The sequence below is a fragment of the Pipistrellus hanaki genome (assembly GCF_964339955.1).
Source record: "Pipistrellus hanaki genome assembly, chromosome: 2".
Lineage (NCBI taxonomy): Eukaryota > Metazoa > Chordata > Mammalia > Chiroptera > Vespertilionidae > Pipistrellus > Pipistrellus hanaki.
Window position 1 is genome coordinate 146,600,878 of NC_140504.1, and position 10,602 is coordinate 146,611,479.

General features: G+C 36.1%; 1 protein-coding gene and 1 long non-coding RNA gene across 3 annotated transcripts in view; one reads left to right on the forward strand and one right to left on the reverse strand.

Moving 5' to 3' along the window:
* Positions 1 to 10,602, reverse strand: part of DNAJB4 (DnaJ heat shock protein family (Hsp40) member B4) — a 50,434-nt gene that overhangs the window by 19,278 nt on the left and 20,554 nt on the right. The gene's annotated exons all lie outside the window — the stretch shown is intronic.
* LOC311616616 lies at positions 54 to 6,879 on the forward strand. The gene is made up of 2 exons (XR_014793959.1): positions 54 to 2,241; positions 5,866 to 6,879. It is a non-coding gene; the product is annotated as an uncharacterized lncRNA (long non-coding RNA).

Consider the following 10,602-nt stretch of genomic DNA (forward strand, 5'->3'; position numbering starts at 1 on the left):
CCTTCTGGCTCCACCATCTGTATTTCCTTTCTAAGAGGCCAAGTAGATTAAGAGACCAATATTTCATCATTGAATGTCATAACTACGCTTTTTTATTTACTCCATTCTAGGTGAAAAGTGACAAAAATAATTATAGCTATCGGGCATCCTGTGTTAAAATAAGTTAAACTTATTATGCCAATATACCCATGGGTACTTATTTTAGGTATTTTCACTTCAATTTCAAGTTACTTATGTGTAAGATATACAATTCTAAAATGTGGTTTGTCTAAATTAAAATTTTCAAAAAAAATTTGTGTCATTTTCAAAATTCCTGGGTTTATCCATCAAAATGCCAGGAAGGCCATAATACCAATTTCACATTGTAAAAAAGGCTATATCATAACTTCAAAAACAATATTTTAAAAATAACTGGAGGACTTAAATATTATTTTAGCTAATGATATAAAATGGCCTTTTTATAGTAAACAAAAGTTAATAGTCCTGGCAAACTAATATTTATGAAATGTTCATATCTGATTTTAGTTACTTCAACTAAAATAGAGACACCTCCAATTCCTCAGAGTCCCTGAAGGCCTTTTGTGCTGCAGGACAGAGGAGAAAAGTATCAGGTTACCAACAGTAAATACTCATGTTTCTTTCAAGACCTTAACTGGATCAGCTTAAAATCTGGATATGCTATTTTCAGGGCAATAGTATGAGAAATATTTTTTTCTTTTTAGAACACATTTTCCCTAATTATAAATATAAATTATTGTTAAAGATTTTGGAAAACAGAAAGGAAAAAGATTAAAATAAAGACCTTCCTATCATACCACTTTAGATAATTCCCTGCTTAATATTAGTGTATTTTCTTCTAATTCTTTTTTTTCTTAGGAATATTTATGTTTATTTATTTATTGTAGTTTGGTATATTTATCAACAAATTTTATGTCATATCACTTATATACCCTTTTGATGTCTGCTCTTATATATTTTGGATATTCATGAGTAATAATTTAAATGTATATAACTAATCTCTTATTTCCTGTATGGTTTCTTTTCAAAGTGCTCCTATTTCTAATATAATATTGAAAAGATGGATTAAAAAGAAAATGTCAAAAGAATTGCATAGAAAAAAGAATTATATAGAGCCTTATACTTAATAATCTTAAGTCTGTTAACTTAAAGTAAAAAAGAACATTTATGAAGAAAATTAAATGTACATATATGTTTAGAGTATAATGAAAAGATGATAATTATGTCATAACCTTTTAAAGTATGGGAACACCTACTGTATATGCCAAACAGCTTTACATTAATGATTCAGCAATTCTTTCAGATGTCCATTTTTGTGCATTCTGATAGCTTTCCTATTTCTCAAAACTCTTTATAAATTTTAAGAACATCTTGACATTAGAAACTTATAACATCTATCTAGCCTAGTTACAGATTATAAAGGTTTGTCAGGTATTCAACAAAAATTTTAGTCCCATCAAGAAATACTCAATGTTAAAAGATAAATTTTCAAATTCGAAAATACACAGAAACAGTATTAATATACAAAGTCACTTTAAGACTTCTACTTAAAAAAAAAAAAAAATCAAATTGGAGTCCAGTGCAGGGATCAACAATTAATTACCAAAGTGACATTACTATCAATGAAAGGTCTACATTATTCTGGTGGGTAACACTGAGAAGAAGAAAAAAGGAAATTTTCAACTGATTTGATAATTTTCAGAGAGCTAAAAATATTATAAGGACTTGGCATATTGAGTGATTTTAAAAACCCAAAGAATAGGTTTTCCACATTTCTAAGAAATTCATTATTTATTAACAAATGAAAAGAAATCTGGCTCTTCATACATAGAGAAGGGTGATAAAAGGATTTTCATCTTCAAATACCTTAAACACATAAAAGAATACTAGTGGTAAAGTCAAAAGGCCAGAATTCACCTCAACTTGGAAATTTCAAGTTAATAAGGAAGCAATTATAATTTTTAAGACTTCAAATAATAAAATAACCTAATAGCTTTTGACAAAATGACCAGATACTTGTACACTTATTGCTTTAAAAAATATATTTTTATTGATTTTTAGAGACAGAGGAAGGGTGAGGGATAAAGGGAGAGAAACATCAACGTGAGAGAGCAGTGTGAATCCCCCTACTGGAGACCCGCAACCCAGGCATGTGCCCTGACTGGGAATCAAACCAGCTACCTCTCGGTGCTCCAACCAACTAAGCCACACTAAGCCACACTGGTGAGAGTGGGTTATAACTTTGTAACTAATTCTTTCAAATACTTGGGAACAGTTATTAAAAATGGTTTTAAAAACCCTGTATATAACACACTTGGAAATTTGTCCTTAGAAAGTAATTCTTAGGCTAAAATGATTACAGTATATATATAAATATACTCATTGCAAATATATGCAAATATACTTAGTATATGCATATATCTAAGTATATATGCAAATATACTTAGATGCAATAGGGTAATGGGTCAATATAATCATTTTTAAACTACATAATATTTTAGAGACATTTCACTCTTACATTCACTTTTTCAAACTGATCTGAACCACTTAGGGGTTGAAATTCCCTTATACAATCACTTCACATTAAATTTTTGTCATCCAAGTTTGCATGATATAAATGTGGGGTTTTTTGAGGGCAGTGGGAGAGGCAAGCAATTAACATCCCTGTAAATAATTACCATGACAAAAATAGAATATATAAAGGGAACAGTAGTGACAGCCTTTTAGGAAAATGGAGCAGAAAACAATATGTGAACAAAGCTCATTCAATTGACATCCAACTAACTGAGCCACAGCAGCCAGAGCAATATTTTTAACAAAGATGAAATTAGTGTTTGCATTTTCAAAAGGAAATAGGAAACCAAAATTACTATAAAATGGAGTCTATTTGCAACATTTAGAAATCACATAAATACCTGCTTATTTGATATTACAGGTATGTGTATGTGTGACAGAAAATTTGAGAACAAAACTAGCTAGAATTTATAACTTATTTTTTTTCCCTAAATATTTTTAAGACTCCTTTATAGCAATTTAAAGTATATTTCATTGATTTTCTTTTTAGAAAGGAAGAGAGGAGGAGAGAGAAAAACATCAATGCTGGAGCAAAATATTGATCAGATGCCTCCTGTACACCCCTTCCTGGGGAGAGAGCCTGCAACCCAGGCATGAGCCCTTACCAGGAATCAAATTGCCAACCTTTCAATACACTGAATGACATCCAACTAATTGAGCCACAGCAGCCAGAGCAATATTTTTAACAAAGATGAAATTAGTGTTTGTATTTTTAAAAAATACTATATTTCTTTTTATTTCAGAGAAGAAGGGAGAGGAAGAGAGAGATAGAAACATCAATCTTTGATCGGCTGCCTCCTGCATGCCCCATACAGGGGATTGAGCCGGAAACCTGGGCATATTCCCTGATGAGGAATTGAACTGTAACCTCCTGATTCATAGGCTGATGCTCAATCACTGAGCCACGTTGCCTGGGCAGTGTTTGTATTTTTAAATTTTTACTTTACTACTCAAACACTGATGAGATTATTCCATGACAATACAATTATTTCCTTTATTAAAAGAAAGTTACAAAAAATCAGATTCCTCTCAATATTTAGTTTATAAGGTCAAGTTCTCATGCTGAGAATAGGTCATCTGTGGCTGAAAGCAAGTTACAATATATTCTCAAATAAATGATTTTCATTTATTCAACCGAATCAGAAATCTTGAGTGTATTTATTACTTTGTTTATCAAAGTTAATAGCAACAAACTTTTTGTGCTTATATTTAGGGGGAAAGTATCACTCTATTAAGAGAGCCATGCATGAGTCAGGATTAAGTAAAAATTTTAACGATACTATTTTTTTTCTATATCTTTACAAAACTTCCTTATTTGGCTTATTATGCTCTAAACTATGAGATTTTTATTTTATAATCATAGTTCAAATTCTAAATATAAAAATCAGAAAAAAGCAAATATTAAATATATTTAGATAATGAGAGCTAAAGATAATTTTAATCACAAAAAAACTAAAAAGTATATTACTAGTCATTCAACTAATGCTATCTTTGGCTTTATTCAAATACAATAAAAATGTTTTTTTTCTCCAACTCACAAATCATTCTCAGTTGATAATAAGTATAGTGAAAGGCAACATGGCTTCTAGAGCCTCAGAAAAATGATTATCATTAAAATTCAGATCATCATACTTAAATACTCAAAGACAAATTACTTCTAATATTTTACCTATGTTTCTATTGAAAACTTTTCTGTCAATAATTAATTCTTAAATGAGTATGTTTAGTTCTGAAATTTCTCAGTGATTGATTTTAATAAATTATGACTTCCATTCCCTGCTACTTCTTATCAAGAATAAGAAAACTGAGGTTCTTTTATTCCTTGTTAACAGTACTTTAGATATTGAATATAAGCTCAAATATAAGTATGTAACAGTGGTTGTAAAATTTGCTAAGATGGCACCAGGGAATATCGATAGTGTAGTCGTTAAAAGCACAGACTTTGGAGCCAGACAATCCGGATTCAAATTCTGGCAATACCACTTACTGGCTGTGTGGCCTTGGATTTCACTTCACTGTGTCTCAAGTTCCTCATCTCTTAAATGGAATTAATATTTACTAAAGGCCCAAAGGACAAATTTCATGGCATCCCGGCACCACCCCAGGCTCCCAAACTCAGGACTCCAGTGCCAGGAAGAGAAGTCCCCATAACTTCTGGCTGTGAAAACGTGATTGTGACTGAGTAACATGGAGGACCTCACCAGTGCACAAAATTTGTGCACTTGGGCGGGGGAGGTGGGGGGTCCCTCAGCCCATCCTGCAGCCTCTCGCAGTCCAGGAGCCAGCAACTGGACATCCTTAGCACTGCCTCAGAGCTGGGAGAGGCACCCACCACCACCACTGCACTCACCAGCTGTGAACCTGGCTCCCAGCTGAGCGGCGCTTCCCCTATGAGAGCACACTGATCACCAGGGGGCAGCTCCTGCGTTGACCGTCTGCCCCTGGTGGTCAATGTGCATCATAGTGACAGGTAGTTTTGCCATTCAGTCGATTTGCATATTAGCCTTTTATTATATAGGATACTAACTTTATAGGTTTTTGTGAGATTAAGTGAGAGAAATGTATCATGCACTTACATCTTACTGGCACATAGTGAGGACTATGGAAGTGTTATCCACTGTAATGACAATGATTTCATCATATGAAACAAAAATTTTTAGAAAAATATTACTATATAATATGTATAATAAAATATCCGTTTTACAAGCATACACATATACACAAAAAAAACCTGTCCAACTAAGAATGAATGGCTCTTTCCAAATATTCCAGTTAATATTTGCAACTTACCCATCTTTATTCAAATTTTATCATTAAAACTTCACATAGGTAGTATTCACTGTATTGAAAATATATTCATTTGTATTTCAAGTGCATTCATTGTATTTTAAGTGCATGGTGTTTCAAATACAGTAATCAAGACAGTGTGGTACTGGTGAAAGAACAGGCAAATAGATCAATGGAAGAAAATAGGGAATCCAGAAATAGATTCATAATTATAGTCTACTGATCTTTGACAAGGGAGGAAAGGCTAAATACTACTGGAACAACTGGACATTCACTTGCAAAGAAAAAAAATCTAGACACAGACTTTAAATTATACCCTTCATAGAAATTAACTCAAAATAGATCCACAGACCTAAAAATAAAATGCAAAATTATAAAACTTTTAGAACATAGGAAAAATCTAAATTACTTTGGGTTTAGCAATGACTTTTTTCATGTATTTATCTTTACCCAAGGATATGTTTCCTTTTTTTTTTTTTTTTTTAGAGAAAAAGTGAAAAAAGGAGGGAGAAAATAGGAGAAGAAAGAGAAAGAAACATCCATGTTAGACACATTGATCAGCTGTCTCCCGCATGTGTTCGACTGGTGCTAGAGATCAAACTTGTAAAAAAGGTATGTATGTGCCCTTGACTGGGAATCAAACCTGTGAGCATTTGGTGCACAAGCCCATGCTCTAACCATTGAGAACACCAGCCAGGGCTGCAATGACTTTTTTATAATTATCTCCCAAGGATATGTTTGTTGATGTTTATTAATTTTGGAGAGAGGAAGGGAGAGAGAGAGAGAAGGAGACATTCATGTGAGAAAACATCTATCAGGTGCCTCCCCTATGTGCACAGGCTGGGGATTAAACCCACAACTTTTGCTGTACAGGTTGACACTCCAACCATCTGAGCTACCCAGCCAGGGGTGACAATTACTTTTTAAATATAATACCAAAGGCATACTTCATGAAAGAACTGATAAGCTGGACTTCATTAAAATTAAAATTTGCTGCTGAAGAAGGCACTGTCAATAGAATGAAAAAACAAGCCACAGACAGAGAAAATAATTCAGAAGTCATCCAATAAAAAACTGTTATCCAAAATATATAAAGAATTCTTAGAACTCAATGATTAGGAAACAGATCAATTAAAACATGGGCCAAATATCTTAACAGACACTGCACCAAAGGAGATATACAGATGGCAAAAAAGCATATAAAATGATTCTCCAGCTCAGCCGTGGTGTGGCTTAGCAGTTGAACATAGACCTATGAACCAGGAGGTCACAGTTCAATTCCTGGTCAGGGCACATGCCTAGGTTGTGGGCTTGATCCCTGTGTGGGGCATGTAGAAGGCAGCCAATCAATGATTCTTATCATTGATGTTTCTTTCTCTCTCTCTCTCTCTCTCTCTCTCTCTCTCTCTCTCTCTCTCTCTCTCTCTCTCTCTCTCTCTTTTTCTCTGGAATCAATAAAATTATATTTTTTAAAATAATAAAATGATTCTCCATATTATGCCATCAGGAAGATGAATATTAAAATGAGATATCTCTACACACCTATTAAAATGGCTAAAATCCAGAACATTGGTAATACCAAATGCTGGCATAGGAATAGAAATTCTCATTCATTTCTGGTGGGAATGAAAAATGGTATAGCCACTTTGGAAGATAGTTTGGTGTTTTCTTACAAAAATAAACATAGACCACCATAGCTGGTTTGGTTCAGTGGATAGAGCATTGGCCCTCAGACTGAAGGGTCCAGGTTCAATTCTGGTCAAGGGCATATACCTTAGTTGCAGGCTCCATCCCTGACCCTGGTCAGGGTGGGTACAGGAGGCAAGCAATCGATGTCTCTCACATCAGTATTTCTTTCTTTCTGTTTCTTCCCCCTCTTCCACTCTCTCCAAAAATCAATGGGAAAACATCCTCAGGTGAAGATTAACAAAAACATTTTAAGTTAAAAAATAAAATAAACAGCCGGGACCGGTTTGGCTCAATGGATAGAGCGTTGGCTTGGGGACTGAAGGGTCCCAGGTTCGATTCCGGTCAAGGGCATGTACCTTGGTTGTGGGCAGATCCCCAGTAGGGGGTGTGCAAGAGGCAGCTGATAGATGACTCTCTCATCGATGTTTCTAACTATCTCTCTCCCTTCAACTCTGTACAAAATCAATAAAATATATTAAAAAAATAAAATAAAATAAAATAAAATAAACAGACTTATCATACCATCCAATAATGACACTCCTTGGTACTTATCAAAGTTGAAAACTTTCATCCACACAAAAACATGCATATGAATGTTTATAACAGCTTTATTCATAATTGCCAAAACTTGGATGTGAGGGCGATCTGGCTGCGACATCTGTCACCCCATTGATCGCCAGGGTTGATTCGGCTGATCTGGCTGGCTAGGCGGGTGTCCCCCTCCTCCCTCACCGATCCATGTGCGTCCCTCCCAAAGCTGCGCACTAGGTTGAAGAGGACGACTTTCCCCCAAGAGGAGAGGACCGGTCTTCGGTCAAGGGTATACGAGTAGCTGCGCTCCCCTGCTAGAACCTCCAAACAAGCTCTCAAGGTCCATAACTGCCAAAACTTGGAAGCAATTAAAATGTCCTTCAATAGGTGAATAGATAAACTGTAGTACATCTAGACAATGGAATATTGTTCAGCACTAAACAGAATGAGTTTTTAAGCCATGAAAAGACATGAAAGAAATCTAAATGCATATTGCTAAGTAAGTGAAAGAAGCCAGTCTAAAAAGTACACATTCTGAAAATGGTGAAACTATTGAGACAGTAAAAATATCAGTGGCTGCCAATGGTGAGTGTGCAGAGAAGAATAAATAGGTGGGTACAGAGGGATTTTTAGGTCAAACTACTCTACTTAATACTAAAATGGTGGGCTCATGTCATTTTATATTTGTCCAAATCCACAGAATGTTCAACACCGAGTGTGAACCCTAACGTAAATTATGAATTCTGGGTGATGATGTATCAATATAAGTTCTTCAATTGTAAACAATTGTTCCATCTGGTGGGAGATGTTAGAAGGGGTGTGTGTGGGAATAACCATGTGTGGAGGCCAGGGATTCATGAGGAATCTCTTAAATCTTCCACTCAATTTGCTGTGAACTGGAAACTGCTCTAAAAAAAATAATCTACTTAAAAATTAAAAATTTAAAAATAAACGGAAAAAGACTTCTGGTCTTGATGATGATTAGATAAATACTATACTCACTTCCTCCCTGACCATATCAAAATTCCAACTAAACTACAGAATAACCATCATTGAGAACCGTTTGAAGTCTAGCCTGAAGTGCCTATAACACAAGGGATATACTGAAGAAACCACATTAAAACTAGTAGGAAGGGGCGAAGACTCTGAATGGGCTGGGGTGTGGTGGTTAAAAACCAGAAGGGATATCGTAGCTGCAGAGGTCCCCCCTGAGGAGTGAAACATCCTGGCAGCACCCCAGGCTCCCCAGCTCAGGGCTCCAGTGCCAGGATGAGAAGTCACCATAACTTCTGGCTGTGAAAACCAGATTGTGACTGAGTGACATGGAGGACCTCACCAGATCACCACATCCAACCATGTCCACAAACCACATATTTAAAGGGCAGATGTGGCAGGCATCAGAGCCCTGCTAAAGTGATGCATGCTCCACAGGATCAGTCCCTGCACAACAGTTCCTCCACTTAATCATGGCCAGTCCTCAGAACCAATCAGCCTGAAATCAATGTGGTACCTCACATTGGCATGCCAACAGCTATCAAGACTCAACTTGACTGGCACACACAAGCAACACAGCAAGAGGGCACACACAAGCAACACAAGACACACACCTGGAGCACCTGCTTAGGTGACAGGGAGAAAGCTCCACTAGGTCCCACAGGACACCCAACACATTAAGGTCACTCTACCAAGACTGCGACACATAGCAAGCAGCTCTACCTAATACAAAGAAACAAACACAGGGAGTCCCAAATGAAAAAACAAAAAAAGAGAGAGAAGAAAAAAACTCCAAAAAAGGAACTAAACAAAATGGAGGCAAGCAATCTACCAGATGCAGAGTTCAAAATGCTCGTTATAAGGATGCTCAATGATCTTGAAAGATTGATAGAACTTAGAGAGCAAGGTTATGGGGGTTTGGGGTGTCTGCAATTTGAACCAAGAACACACAAGTCCAGAGGCAAAAAAGTATAAAATGTATTTGATACAGCAAAAGGATTGGTCAGATTAAAGCACAGAACTTAGATAGGCTCTTTTAGAAAGTTGACCAAAAAAAAAAAATGTTATGGTCAGATTGTTGAAAGTTTTGAATGTCATTTTTTTACTTAATGACTGCTCTTTCATGTTTTTCCAAAAGGGCTAATTCATTAGGTCTTTGAAATGAATTTTTTTTCCTAAATATATATTTTATTGATTTTTAACAGAGAGAAAGGGAGAGAGCTAGAGAGCTAGAAACGTCAATGAAAGAGAAACATCGACCAGCTGCCTCTTGCACACCCCCTACTGGGGATGTGCCCGCAGCCAAGGTACATGCCCTTGACCGGAATCGAACCTGGGACCTTTCAGTCCGCAGACCGACGCTCTACCACTGAGCCAAACCAGCTTCAGCTGAAATGAATTTTAAAAGCTAGCTTCATTTCTTAAATACCAATTTGTTTAGAAGCTAATGAAATTACTTTTTTGTTCTCTCAGTAAAGGGTTCTTAACAATGTTTCATCAATATTTGTAAGCTTCCAAGGGCACCAATAAAAGATGTCAAACTAACCCTAACTAGTTTGGCTCAGTGGATAGAGCATTGACCTGCGGACTCAAAGATCCAAGGTTCGATTCCAGTCTGGGGCATGTACCTTGGTTGTGAACATATACCCAGTAGGGAGTGTGCAGGAGGCAGGTGATTGATGTTTCTCTTATTGATATTTCTAGTTCTCTATCCCTCTCCCTTCCTCTCTATAAAAAAAATCAATAAAATATATATATTTTAAAAAGATGTCAAACTAATTAACCTAAAAAGACTAAATGGAAGAAGGGCTTTATCAGTTTTAATTCTCCTTGCACTAATTGTCTATATCACATGTGTCAAACACAAGGCCCGCGGGCCAAATCCAGCTCACCAGGCCTTGCAATGTGGCCCGCACCGCGCTGTCATCACTGCACTCCGCTGTCAGTTTATGACATTGTCAGTTTATGACTGTTCAGTAAACCAGTCGGCCCGCGATTTAGGCTGGATTT